Here is a 14,817-nt window from a genome sequence, read left to right on the forward strand (position 1 = left end):
CATTTACCAGAATCCTCCATGAATATAAGTGGGAATTAGACTAGGATAAATAGGAATAGAAATAATTTACACCACTTACGGGAATAATGTCTAATAGTTTTGGTAGCCTATCCTCCAGATAGTGGGGGTTTTGTGGCTCCTGAAATTTTACAGATATTAACTTGAGGAAATAGATTGTAGAAAGGTTAATTAAGGGTTTTAGTCATAATTATGATGACCACGACCTAACAGAAGGCCAAGGAACCTTGCAATTAAAAAAGAATACCAAACTTTTATTTACCCATTGCCAGAGCACAAAGAAATGCCATCATTAATTATACACCACATTGATTATTTTTAAAGTTGTCATGTATCCATTTGATGATAGAAGATTGTTGTTAAGGCAATGAGATGCCACTAAAAATTCTTTGTGAGACTTAATTAGGTCATTTGTTTAATCTCACAGGGTTTTTTTTTCACCCCCCCTTCTTTTTTCTTTTCTTTCTACTTCTCTCCATTTTTTTCTTTAGCTATTTTGCTTTTTAAAAGTTACAAATTGTGAGGGTTTTTTAAAGTACTTCTGAACATCCAGAATTTATGTAAGTTTTACTATAATATCTTCCCCTGCTTTGGATATAGAATCCAATAACCATTTGAACAGCGCAATACAATCTCTGTACAACCTTCAAAGTTATTTTTGTTCTACACTGTGGCTCAAAATGGTGATCAGATACTGTGTGTAGACATGAAGCAGAAAATTCCCATTGACATCTGTGATTGGGCTCTTTCCTTACCATTCTGTAATACAGAGCAGAATCCTTCTCTTTGTTCATAAAAGCATGCACCTATAACATAGTGTACGTAATGTCTGCTGAATATTCTCTACTATTCATGAAGTTAATTTTAACTTCTTGTTTTAATTGCTTATCAGATCCATAAGCATAATTCCCGTGATTTAACCTGCTTTCTTAAGGATGTGCTATCTTTCTGTATAGAACTTCACATTTTTATGAAGTTTTTCTGTTTAAAATGTATATGTATGTAAATTATTATGCATCTGAGCCTTTCACATCAGAGGTACAGTATAAATACTAAATCAATTTGGAAAACATTATGTCTGCTTTAACTTGACTTGATTATACCTAAATATAAAAAAATAAATTAGCATTTTGCTCTATTTTTAGTTGTCTTCATTGTATTATACTGTATATTTGTTTGAAGTGTGCAGATTAACACCTCTCCTAGCTACATTCTATAGTTTTATGCTAATAATGTGAAACTAAAAACGGCTCATGAGGGACTAGGAAGAGAAAGTCAGATGTCTGATAGAGATATTCCTCTCATCTGAAGGAAAATGCTGGAAAACTTGGAATTCTGAGTCTTGTCTTTGCTGAGAACAGATCTACCTATTGCACATTGTAAGTTTAGCAAAAGTTTTGTTTAAAAAGGGCCAAGAGAATACAAAGCTCTCGTTTAATTTAGACAATATTTTTCCTCATGTTTTCCACAATTTATTATTGATTAGCCTTAGATTTATTACCCATATTTTAGCTAACAATTTAGTATTCAAGAGGTTTCAAAAATAAAGCAGCTACAAAATGCTGCAATTCAGCAATTGTGCCAAAAGCCATTTTTCTTGTCCATGAACGTGATTGACATATGAATGTGACTCAGGAAGAAAACATTATTAATATGAAGAAAAGTTATGACTTTTGAATGATGTTGGCTTGCCTTCTAAGTAATTCCCTGGGTTCTATCTGCATTGCATATTCTGATAAGTATACATAGCCAGATTCTCTTTACACATTTTAGCTTCTTTAATAATTTTCTTAAATGCAGAAGAGGGGAAAATAAAGACATATTATTAATAAACAAGCAATTAAACAGGTTAGGGCAACAATGCAGTGCTGGTCATTCAGGAACACTGTGCTAATTTTAATTATCTGCTTTCCCTTGCTTTCAAATGTAATTAAAGCAGCTTAGTTGTGCTCAGTGATGCAAACCACCTTATTTAATCACTAACATTATTTCCCTGAACTATTAATGATTTTCAAAACGCTTGTTTATGCAGAATTAGAACAGTAATTATCTTACCAGTTAATTTTGTACCTTCACATTTCACACCTCGCTCAAACGTCATTCATTTACCACAGCCTTTCTGTCAAAACAAAGAAATGCTTGTTCTAAATGTGCTTCTGACTGCCAAAATGAAAGCCAAGTTTTGTTAACACTAATAAAGTAGCTCCCAAGTGAAACAGGTGTAGTAATTTAGACCCTTCCTGTCTCAAGCTTGCACGTACATGCTATGTCTTTTCTTTATTAGCTTTAAAATGAGAGCTTGGTGTGCAAAATAAGCTATTTAATTCAGACTTGTGGAGCAGAATATAATCTTTAATTTAAACTAGAGCAGTAAAAAAAGGCCTTTAATTTTAACTGGCGTGTGTGTGTGAATTTGAATTAATAATCCAGAAAATTGAAACTGTTTTGCTGCTGTTGCTGGATAGTGATGTTCTTCACATGCCCTTATATTCACTCACTCTTATTTCTCCCTTCCAAGCTTTACCTAGTGTCTATTTTATGACATTTCTGTCCTACAGAAGGAAATTCTTCTAAAGAATAAATTCTGCTTTGATTGAACTCTTGCAAAACCATATTGTACTGAAGAAATTCTTGTGTCTGTATTAACTCTATTTACAAAAGGAATATAACTGGTGTATTCATTGTATCTGCTTGAGACAGAATTTAAATGCACCATGAATTTACACTTCACAAATCATCCGATTTTTTTCCCCCTGTTATTTCTTTTAGTGTAACTTAACTAGCTGTGTGCTTGTACTCACAAACAGAATAGTGCTATAGTCAGTAAATAATGCTGTTTCCTGACTTGTAAGAAAGAGAAGTCTTCCTCATTACCTGGAAAATTAAGGAACTGCCCCGCATCATAAAAAGAAAATTTGTGGCAAAACTAGAAATCAGAAAAATAAACCTTGATACATCAGCTGCCTGAACAGTCTCTGAGGTTTCCTATACTTATCCCAAGTTGTGTAGCAAGTGCTGATGATGATTGCATGTTGCTTGTTTTTCAGAAGATGGCTTATGAGCTAGAGGAGCAGCCTATGAAGAGTCATTCTGACTCTTTGCTCTCTGGGATCACACATTGGAGAAGTAAACATCTATTTAATTCAACTCAAGTTCAATATTTCATCCACAAAATCAGAAGATAGCCTAAAAATCCCCCTGTAAATCAGGCCTATGACTTACACACTGCATCTGTGGATAGCACAGAAACACACACATCTGACACAGGCAAAATTCTTTCTGAAAAAAAGGGGACAAAAGAGACTGATTTGATGTACTGCTTCTACCACCGACATAATCTAACAATGGGATTTTTTGCAGGAAAGGTAATTGCAAACAGAGTATTAGATCTTAGCTTTTAAAGGCTCATTAATGTGATTATGTTTAAACATGAAAGCAGTGCATTTGACCTCCACTAGACTACTTGAAAGCATAAAGTTACCCATGTAAGCAAGGAGATAGCAGGATGGATGCCTAAGAGCACAACAATAATTTTGCATGTGTTCATTAGAGGCAATGAATTAGTCAAGATTTTAAATACTACATCATGCTTTGCAAATATTCTTTCTAAATACATTATGAATCATACAGAAGAAAAGTAGATCTATGGGCAAAAGAAACTGTTCTTGAAACTATGTTTTGTCTAAAAGCTTTACATGCATCCCGACAAAGTAGTTATATTTTAGTAAATCTCAATGTATTAGATTTTCCAAAAGAACCTATAAATTCGAGGCACACAATATTATTTCAGTATTTTCAGAATGCCCAAGATCCATGGTCTCCTGGCAACTAGTAATCACATGGCTGTAGAGGTTTTGGCCTACTGTTACAATACTGTTACATGTTTGGTTGATGATTTATTCAAACCCAGTTTCAAACCTGCTGTTAGCTCCCTCATTGCTTTAATGCAGCTACTCTACCATTCATAACTGTCAAGAACCAATTCATCGGGACTTGGGCTTATTAAGCACCCAAACTGTGTAGTGAACATACTCAGTTTTGTGCCTGGGAATGTGAATAAACACTACGCTTTCCATCTTTTTAAATTGATCTCTGATATTTTTAACACCGTGCAATACTTTTATCTTGTTATCAAGATACTCAGCCATGAACTCCAAAAAATAGATTGGGTACAGCTCCATGTTCGCAGGTGGCAGTTAGCCTGACTGCCTCCTTTCTAACAGGAGCTCAGGTACAGAGGGTTTGGGTTAATACACTGTCCTTGCAGCAAGCTACTATACATACAGAGTATAAGGTTTATGATCTCACAGGGAATCAGGAAGGACAGACTCCTCTACTGGATACAATGCTCTGTTTGGAGAAACAGCAACAGACTTCTTTTCTTAAGCAGCGACTTACTGCTAGAAGCAAGATTGCCCTGGCAATTAAATAAGTAATCACAGTGGATATTTACCCTATTGAGGACAATATATCAATTCTCTTGGTCAAACACACCAACTGTATAAATAATATAAAGAGAAAATGGGGTTTGAAAATAAAATATTACTTAACAAGTGCATTTATATTTTAATCTACCTCTGTTAATTCAATAGTTTCAAAAAGGCATATTTGAATTGCAGGCTTTAATAGTTTTTCATGTTGAATAAAATGGTAATAGGATTTTTTTTTTCCATTCTGTACATATAAGGAACATTCTAAAATGTGTTGTCACAATTACACAGTAGCAGTGTGCATGCTATTTAATGTCAGCCTGGGAATTGAGCTGGTTCAAACCATTTGGTTTAAAACAATCATAAATAGCCACTTTAATTTAATGATTCCAGTATAGTATGCTTTGCTTGGATATCAAGGATTCTAGTGGGGAAAACATAACATTCTGAGCACTAATGTAATTTAAATTGGGACTACTGTAAAATCCACATTCTGAACAAATACCAATTAAATAAAGTTTGAGATTGTGTTTTTGCTTTTGTTTTTCTTCTGGCACAATGCACTCATTATTTATTGGAAAGGAAATTACTATAAAAGTACCTAAAGATGCCAGCAAGAATAGTTGGAGGGTCAGGGGGATTTTTCTTGAGTGTTTGCTGATGTTTGCCCATCCCATATATAATTTCAAGAGAGGACTAAAGCTGCACCATGTCTTCTGGACAGCTTGATTTTAATCTTTGCTGTCAAGTAAAAAGGATGCAGCTCCATATATACAGAGAGGATTAGAATAATGCAGTAATACAAGAAAACAGGACAATTCACAATGATAATCAGTCACAGCACACGCTAAGGGCTTTAGACACCTCTGGTGGATAGAGAGTAACACACTGCACCCTAATGAATGGAGGCTGTCATTAAGAGCAAATGTACTTTCTTACCATGTCTTTACATTTTCATTAATATTTGTTAACACAAATAACTTCTAAAATTACTCAAAATTATTGCAACACCAGTTAACTACACTACACTTTAAGCCTGATGTAAGCACAACAGGCCTTACTCCCTACACCCAGGAATGGCTGGAACTACTCTGTATTACACTTAGGAGTGGGAGACTCGTGAGATAAAAGCATGAACATATGTAGGGTATACACAGTCGGCAGTTCAGGGCAAATTGTGGCAATCAGAATCATAGAACGATTTCAGCTGGAAAAGTCCTTTCAGACTATAGAGTCCAGCTGTTGTCTGAACACCACAAATGGCCACTAAACCTTGTCACTACATTTAACTAGCCTTGAATTGGAAAATTTAAACAGTATTTGGGCTTTGTCTTTAAATAAAGCTTACTGCTGCTCCGAGTTAATAAACCACTTTCATCTCTAGAACTTCTTTCATAGTGACCTATAGAAATACCTGTTCTTTAGAAAGGCAAGGCAATGTGAAACACCCCTATGGTCTTTTTCAATGTGTGAGACAGAATGCTGTTAATTTTTCAGATGCATGAAACAACTCAGCATTGCCTTACTCTTCCTGAATATTTACTGATTACGATGGGCTGACACCAGATGGAAATTTAGGTTGAGTCAGTATTACCTAGCTTTTTCTAAAGTGATCGCATCTAGAGGAAATAAAGGTTTCATGGAATAATGGCTGGGAATATGGATCCAACATTTGTGCTCTTAGCCTTATAGATAAATCCACACAATGACCTGAGTTTAACTTGCTTTGTGCCAAGCTATCCTTGTATCTTAACAAGGACTTTGTTCTCTTTGGCAAGCCTCTGATTAGGCCACAGTTATCTTGACGAAAAACCAGGTAGAGTATTGTATCTCAGGCATCACTTCAAAGAGCAGTTTTCTCCCTGATTTTAAATCTAAGAATCCTGATCATGTAATCTGGAATTACGTCTTGTTTTCCTTTCCCCCCAATATTTATCAAGATCTTGTGAATTCTAAAGCTAATCTCCCAAGTGCTTGCAAACTCTCCCAAGAAACTGTAACAGTGCCTGCTGTTGTACTATTGTAAAGTAGAACTGGATCCATGAGAGACCTCAAGGAAGCCTTTTGTATACAACCCTGAGTTGCAAAACAGTCTTACTCTCTATGAGTATTTTTAAACATTTGTGAAAATGTTATTCAGCTTCATCCTGCTCATAGTTTTTCACACTACAGCCTGTACTATTTAAGTGTAAAAAGATGATATTTTAGAACACACTTTTATTTCCCTGTTTCAATAACAGAGCAGGTTCAAGCTTTTTTGTGAACTGAGGAAATGGAAACAAAAGGAAAGGCACACCTCATCTGCCTTGAAAAGTGATGAATGAATACATGAATTAAGAGGAATGAAAGTCATCCACAAGCAAAATCCCAGTAAATATAATGGATAAAGCAAATTCTAGTATAAAACCTCTCCATATGAGTGAACATAAACATAGCCAATGACAATTTCCCACAGAATTTTAAAAGGCAGAATGAAACTACAGAAGCTAGGTATCACGAGTTTTGCTTTTATGTATGTGACCTCACTAGAGAAAAAAACCACAAGATTAGTTCTTCCCTTACCCTTCCATATATTTGAAAGTTTAGCAACACAACTACTTTGAATAGTTTTTGCTTGATTATTTAACACTACTAAACATACTTCAGGGTCTTCAGTTTCCACAGAGTCTGAAAGCCATACCAAAACTGCATCTCCTCCTTTTGTAAGCCATCCTCTACAGAACACCTTCCTTCCTCTGTAGATATCAGGCCACACAGTCCTGGCCTTTCACTCTGCCTATGCAGTTCTTGTTCAAGCATTGTTACTTGTCTGCTGTTCACAAGGGAGTGTTTATAAACTCAAGACCCACAAAAGCAGCATGACAGATTGCAGGTAGTGTTTCCACAGCCTTCTCCATGTAAGAACAGACAGATGTATATATATATATGATATTTCTTGATTATTGTAATGTGTCTGTCCCAGAAAGGTGTCCAGAAGCAAGGCTTTAAATTGTTAAAATATCTCCCCCATACTTTATACAAGTATTTCCATATTTCTTGAAAATTAACATTCTGACATGAAATTTGTTATGGGAGAACTTCATGTGAGAAAAGCATATTTAATACTGACTTTAAGTGTTAAGAGATTAGCACACCTCTGCTTTACTAAAAAGGAGAACTATATTCAGTCACACAGTGACAGAGAGGGAAGATTCATAACTCTGGGCAAATTCAGAGGCAGAACTTTTTCCAACTGGTGTATGAAAATCACACAAAGTAAACTAGTCACTGGGGATGCAGAAGTATTTGTCTATTGCCTGTAAGGATCAAGGCGGCTTTCTTTATTGGTGTAATGAGCAATGAAACTAGAATTACTTGCAATGAAACTAGAATTATTCAGATAAAACAGATCAGATGGGAGATGGTTAATCTATTCCCTTGCAGAAAATTATATTCAGCAAATCCGTTCACAGCCTAGGTCTCATGTCACGAGAATGGATAAATGCTCCAGAGCTTTTGTGTATGCCTCTCTCGCTGCCTCCATGCTCAGAATCTCTGCCAGCTCAGACGAAACCTATAATGTTTTTGTAACTGTTGTGTTTTGACAGCGTCAGAGTTGACTGATGTAATAGGTGGGAAGTAGAGAGCCTAATAAATCCTATTAAAAGTTAAAGTTTCGGTCCAATAGCCAAAAGTGCATGAGGTAATGTATCCACAGTTTTCAATCACAATCTCCTTTATTATGGCCTACTTCAACCTGCCTAATCTAAAATGAAAGCATTAGGGTTTGTGTTCTTTGCACAAGTGCTGCCAGTGTTTCTCTGCCCTTCTTCCTGATTTGTTTGGTAGTTTGGGAGCCTAAGGGAGGGGTGGATTAAATTGGAAAATATAAATAACAAATCAAAAATTAAAATTGACTGGATAAACAATTTCCCTTAGACGGTTTCTTAATAAGTGATCGATTTTTTAATCAATATTCATTATTTCCCTGAACATACCAAACTGTTTATTGAATAAATGAATGGCTGGAACTACAATGACACGAAATCAAATAGGTGAACCAATTTCTTTAATAACATGGGCTGAACATGCCACCTCATCTTACCTGGCTGAAACTAGAAGTCAGAAATTTAGAGCTATTGAGTAAGTGATCCAAATAAAGGATGCAATTTGTTTTAGGAAGCATGTGTTTTTGTGTTTGATACACCCAAGTGTATAGCCACATGCTGATCAAAAAAGGCAAGAAGGAGGACCCTTGCAACTACAAACCAGTCAGCCTCACCTCCATCTCTGGAAAGATGATGGAGCATCTCATCCTGAAGGTCATCTCTAACCACATGGAAGACAAGAAAGTTATCAGGAGTAGCCAACATGGATTTACCAAGGGGAGATCCTGTCTGATTAATCTGATAGCCTACAAAACCACGACCAAATGGGTAGATGAGGGAAGAGCAGTGGATGTCATATACCTTGACTTCAGTAAGGCTTTTGATACTGTCTCCCATAATATCCTCATAGAAAAGCTCAAGAAATGTGACATAGACAGTTGGTCCATGATGTGGACTGAAAACTGGCTCAACAACAGTGTTTAGAGAGTTCACAACATTTCTTCAAGCGTGTGAAAATACTTAACCTTTGTTTATACTCATACATGATTCTTATGAAAATATATAAACTGCACTCATCAACTGTCAATTAATTTGCAGGAGCACTCACTTTAACAGCTATTTTAACTTGTCACAATTAATTTAACATATGACCAAACTGCAATATAAGTCTATAGCTCTGCAGAGATAAACATATCAAATAATATGAGCAATGAAAAGATTCAGGAGGAGAGCAGTTTCACTCTGTGCACATTTTGTAAACGAATTCCATGTGTTCATTATTGTCACAATTAATTTTACAAGAACCAAGTATCAATTTCTGGTGCTATGTTGCTATCTACAGTACCATTAACTATATTAGTATACAAGAACCTTCATTCAACTCACTTCTGTAGATCACACATTTCTGCAAATGACAAAGGCCTATGATAAAACCAGAAATCTAATCTGAGGTCTGAAGCTTCAAATCTAATTTCAGTTTCAGTGTCAATCTAGCTCACAACACAGCTTCCCAATAATAAAGCAGTGAGTTCTGTAAGCAGTCTCCAAATACTTCAATGAGCACAACATATAGTTAAATGGAAGGGCATCAACTTAAGTAAGAAAAAAAATTACTAAGAAGTCGGTCAGATTTAATTTTTCAAGCAGCTTTCCTGCACCTCTGTAGCTTCAGCAAAAGTAACCCACAAGGACCTGTATTCAGGGAACCTGTATTCAGGGAACAGCTGTCACACTAACCTTGAGGTTCAAAAAGTGTCAACTACTGAAAGGAAGGAGTTTCCTGCTACAAGATATAAATACTCTGTAGGAATATGAGTCTGATCACCATCATGTGTAACACTTGTTTCCAGAGCACTCAGGACTATCTGACCACAGGAAAATCAACACCTCCAATTCCAAGTATAAAATCCCTGGCACTAAAGCTCTGGATTCATTCATAGAGCCTTCACCTTCCCGAGGCTGGCAGTTTGCAATGCTCACTTTAATATACACCTGCATGAGTTTGTTAATATTTAGTTGCCCTTTGGAAATTAAAAAAAAAAAAAAAAAAAAAAAAAAAAAAGTTATTTTTCCAGTATGAGCTTGTTTAAAATGGCTGTGATTGTCCTCTCAGTTGAGGCAACAGGAGGTTTGGTAAACCACGCAGGAGATGAAGCTGAGGGGATTTGTGTCCCAAGGACTGGCCAGAAGATGGCGGCAGAGAGCAGTTCTCCCTTCCTCCTGGACCCCAATGCCTCTGGACATCTAACTACACTGCCAGACAGCAGTCTCCGGACATGTGCCATCAACTTACTTTTTATGTTTTAAGATAAGATAAGAAGCTCAAAGTATTAGTTTACATCCAGTTTTTTCGATTACGTGTGGGCACTTGCACAAATATGTTACAGGCTGGATGCACTCCCCTCTCCCACATCTGCTAAAGAACCAAGTATCATGACATCAGTTTTGGTAGTGATAAAAATCAAACATTTTCTGAAGTCATTATTGCCTAAAATGTTAATGCAGTTTACTTTTTTCAAATGTGATCGATAGCTGGGGGGAAAGTGGCCATAAATTACTAAAGGCAAATACCATTCTATTAGCACTCAGGACATTTTGCAACATTTGCCAGTCTCTGTTTTACTGGTGGAAAAAAAAATTTAATTTGCTGAAAGCCTAGTTTTTTACCTGTCTTTGTCTTTCTCTGTAAAAGAGGGGTATTTTTCTCATGAGTCATTTAGGAGATGTAATTCGAATGTACTACAGGCTATAGGTTTCAATTAACGTTCTACCTCTCTATCAGCTTTACATTCCATGATTTATGAAATCATTAACTATTGTCATGTTTCTATTATGATACTATTAGGAAATAAAGAGATGTATGTAAATGGAGATGTAAAATAAATGTACGACAGTTACTAGGAGCAACATCTGTGCACTATCATACGTGTTTACACTAATTTTCCAAAGATTGTTCCATTCATTACAGTGCATTGTTACTTGCTGTGCCACAACCCTTATTTCCATGCATTTAGGGACTGAAGCAAAGAGAGGGTAAATGAGAGCCTAATCAATACCACTTTTCATTTTGCTTCTAATGTGCTGCTTTTCCCTTTCTTTTCTCCATGAACAAATCCAAAAAAGATCCTGACGTTACAGTCATAAAATGTAATTCTTCTGCAGAAACACAGACAATAATGCTCTCTGTATTCAGGCATATTGCATATTCTAATGGCATTTGGCTAAATTGAGTATGGATTTAACATCAAAAGCTTCATGAATTTTTCAAATGAGATATTAAAGTCAATATTTCAAGTGAAAGATATTTCAATTTAGTTGCATACACAACAATAAAAAACTTCTACAAGGCAGAGGTACTAGTGGCTGTGGCAGTATTAGTTCACTCAGGAAATTACTAGTTTATAAGAAAATCAAACAGAAGTTGGTGATACAGCAATGACACCTAATAAATTAGACCAACCAATACACACTAGTGTACTTTATCTCTTGGAGTCTGAAGCAGAACTTGCCCACTGGCATGTTCAGTGCTTCAAGCAGGGCTTCATTTGGGGATATTCTACTTATTTATTTTATACATTCAAACAGTTACCATCAAGATTTGCATTCAGAACCTCAGAAATCTGCTTATTTTCATCTCGGCAATGCCTTCTGAATGCAAGAAAACCTTCCAGACTTGTTCATTTTTCAGTCTAAGTGCATTTTGCTTCATATTGTCAATGCTTATGCAATGCCGCTTCTGCTTTCACACTGAGTTATTGAACAATCAGAGTCAGCGCCTGCAAAAAGTCCACTGAGCTCTGAGAACTTTTGTGTCCTGGCAGAGGCAAAGACTTGCAAACAATACAAATACAGATGTTGGTGGTTCCCTTCCTTCCCTTTCCTAATTTCAGTGGATGGAAAGTAGTAAAAAGCCCATTAAATCAGTAGGATATCGTCTTATGATGTCTTAACATATCAGTGAAGAACACTGACATTTGTATCACCTACTGCTCCTGGGGGAGTTGAATGAACTACACACAGAGTACTGCTTACTTAGACATCTATAAACACAGTGACATTCTGCTACTTGAAGACCAAGCACATCATTGATTCACAAATGGGGTAACAGCAACCACAGACATATACCATACAAGATGCACTAATTACTGATCTTACTATTAATTCATATATTACTAAAAACTAATTATAATCAATAAGGATGTTTAATAACACTGCTACTAGGAAGAAATACTGTACTTACAGTCATCCCCTGCTCCTACCACTACAAATACAAAAAGACTTGCTACATATGTGACACTCCTACGGAAGTCCCCAGCCAATTCTTGCAAGGGTCCTTAAACAAAGGTGGGAGGGTAAATCTCTTTGGGTACCAGGGGAAAGTTACACTGGTGTAAAGCTTTGATTATCAGGTGGTTTGTGCCCACACCATGGACATGACTACAAAAAAACTGTGATCCTAAAAGCATTTATTTGGAACCAGACTCAGCAATGTTCACCCGCAGCATTTGCACTTACTGTAAGAGGACTTGCAAGAGTTCACAACATCCAGAAAGTAGAAGCCAGCTACAAGAAAATGTTAAACAGCTAGACCTATTTCTATTGCTCATAGCAGTCACTGGACTAACAGAAAATAGCCTTGTGGGGAACTGTCGCAGAGACTAGAGGCATGCCCATTCAAACACTAGATAATTTGTAGCGCTGGTTAATAGATCCAGTTTGCACCCTTGTAGGTCTTAGGGTCCTGGACAGCTCTCTGTTCACCCCTAGGGCCCTTCTGAACCTCAGTGTCCAAAGCTTTACAGTATTTCCATAAAATGGAAAGTGCCACTATCTCAAAGGCAGTCAATCAGGGATAAATACTATCTTCTGAAATGGTACTTTCAGAAAAAGTGTTTCTTGTGGTAACAAAGATAAGACAGAAGTTTTGTTCCACTCATAACTGGAATTATATTATGAAAATGGCTTTTGGGGCTGGGGAGTATGGTTTGCTTTTCTTGTGATTTCTGGGCATCCTTGAGATTGTTTTGAAAACTACGGTTCACACTTACTGAGTCAGCAGTGCATCCAAAATTTTCCAGCTGAAATTACAGAAATTTTGATCTCTTTTTATGACAAGGCTTAAAAAGATATTGTTAAGATGAAAGATTCCCCAAAGATCTCTACACAGTCTGAGAACTGGTGTTTCAATAATTCAATATTTTCCCTTCTTTATTATAGAGATGTACATAAAGTTAAGAGCACCTCTCTTGTGAGATCCATATAAAAAGGAGAGGTCAAATAATTCTTTAGAGCACTGTTAACTAAAAAGAAATATTTGGAATGAAGATCAGCAGAGGAGACCAAGTTGTAGGATTTGATCTTGGACAAGCAAATGCAATGCCAACAATAAAGTCGCTCATGTATCATGCTCTGCATAACTTTTGTGTTTAATGTAAGTTTTTATTGAAAACATATGCATAGGTTATCCACAAAAGCAAACTGAAGAGGCTGTGCTACCTATAACATGCTTTTGGCTCTTTCTTAACTGGTGATAATTTGCAGTGGTCTGCATTGCAATTCTGTTGCAGATGCTGATATTAACGTGTATGACAAGGGAACTATGGAAAGCCAAATCAAACAGGCATTTGACATTAACTCAATGATATAGGCAGTGCAAAGTGTCTTTCATGGAAGTTTAAGTTTTCCACTTTATTATTTGTGATTTTATGCATATGATTACAAATAAAAAGGAAAGTCCATTTGACAGTCGTTTCTCTAATTTCATAGCTTTCTACAATGTGCTGATTTGTTGCTTAAGTTTCCTCCTTACTGGAGGCTACAGAAGGAACTGTAATTATGTATTTAGACTGAAGCCCATGGCATGGAAAAGGCTGGCTACATTTTTTCGGATCTACAGCCGTAGCAAGCACAGCTGCTTTTAGACTTGTTAATATGTTCTGTAGGGAATGAAAAGCTTGAAAAGGATTGTGCTTCTGTGTGCTTTCACCCCCTTCACACAGTTAGTGGACCTGGCAGTCCCCCAAAGCTCAGAACATACACTCCTGCACTGTGTAGAAGAATGTGGCATTTCACTAAGGGGGAAATAATGTTTTTGGGGCAGAGCATAGGACCATCTTCATTAGAGAGAAAGAACCATAAAGGATGAAAGAGGCAGAAAAAGTGCTGGGACAGAAAGTTGGGAAATGAGTGCATGACTAGGTGAAGAAGTGATCCTTGGGCTACATTGAAATTTGTCCTCTTTCATTGCATTCGTTATAGGCCAGGTCCATAGTATTAGCTCTCCACCTAGGTAGAAATTAAGATACACCAAGTCTCCCCAAACATTTTTTAGTCTCTATCTGGTAAATATATTTATAATGAAGTCTTAGGTGGTTCATACCAATTGTAATAGTCCTAAGGCAGGGTGAATTTTCTATGGTTTTTACAGAGTGACGAGGCAGTAAATTATCAAGAAAATACCTTATTCATCAAAAATAAAAGATCCATGTATGTCATCTAAAAAGCCTAAAATGCAATAAAAGCATCAAGCCGATTATGAGGCACAAGAATAGGAAAAACCTCAGTGCAAACTAATAAACAAATTTCTCTAGTAATGTGAACTACACAGACACTTTCTCCATCAACTCTTTACATATTTTGGAAGCACACAGTACCAATGAAAGCAACAGGAGAACCAACCTGATTTCTGTAGTTCAGCAGAGAGCTCTGCGTGCTGGTCCACCCACCTCCCTAAAGGAAAGACACATTACATGTCAGGAATGAGTGCAGTAATTACATTCCTA

General features: G+C 36.5%; 1 long non-coding RNA gene across 1 annotated transcript in view; it reads right to left on the bottom strand.

Moving 5' to 3' along the window:
- Positions 1 to 2,071: 2,071 nt before the first annotated feature.
- LOC137442444 (uncharacterized) overlaps positions 2,072 to 14,817 on the bottom strand; it is a 170,409-nt gene continuing 157,663 nt past the window's right edge. Inside the window, exons 4-5 of the long non-coding RNA XR_010987685.1 lie at positions 14,714 to 14,764; positions 2,072 to 2,137 (exon numbers count right to left, since the gene is read on the bottom strand). This is a non-coding gene — a long non-coding RNA (uncharacterized lncRNA). The remainder of the gene's footprint in view (positions 2,138 to 14,713; positions 14,765 to 14,817) is intronic.

This window comes from Melanerpes formicivorus, unplaced genomic scaffold (assembly GCF_026170545.1).
Source record: "Melanerpes formicivorus ecotype bairdi unplaced genomic scaffold, bMelFor1.0.p_v2 SCAF_7, whole genome shotgun sequence".
Taxonomy (NCBI): Eukaryota; Metazoa; Chordata; class Aves; order Piciformes; family Picidae; genus Melanerpes; species Melanerpes formicivorus.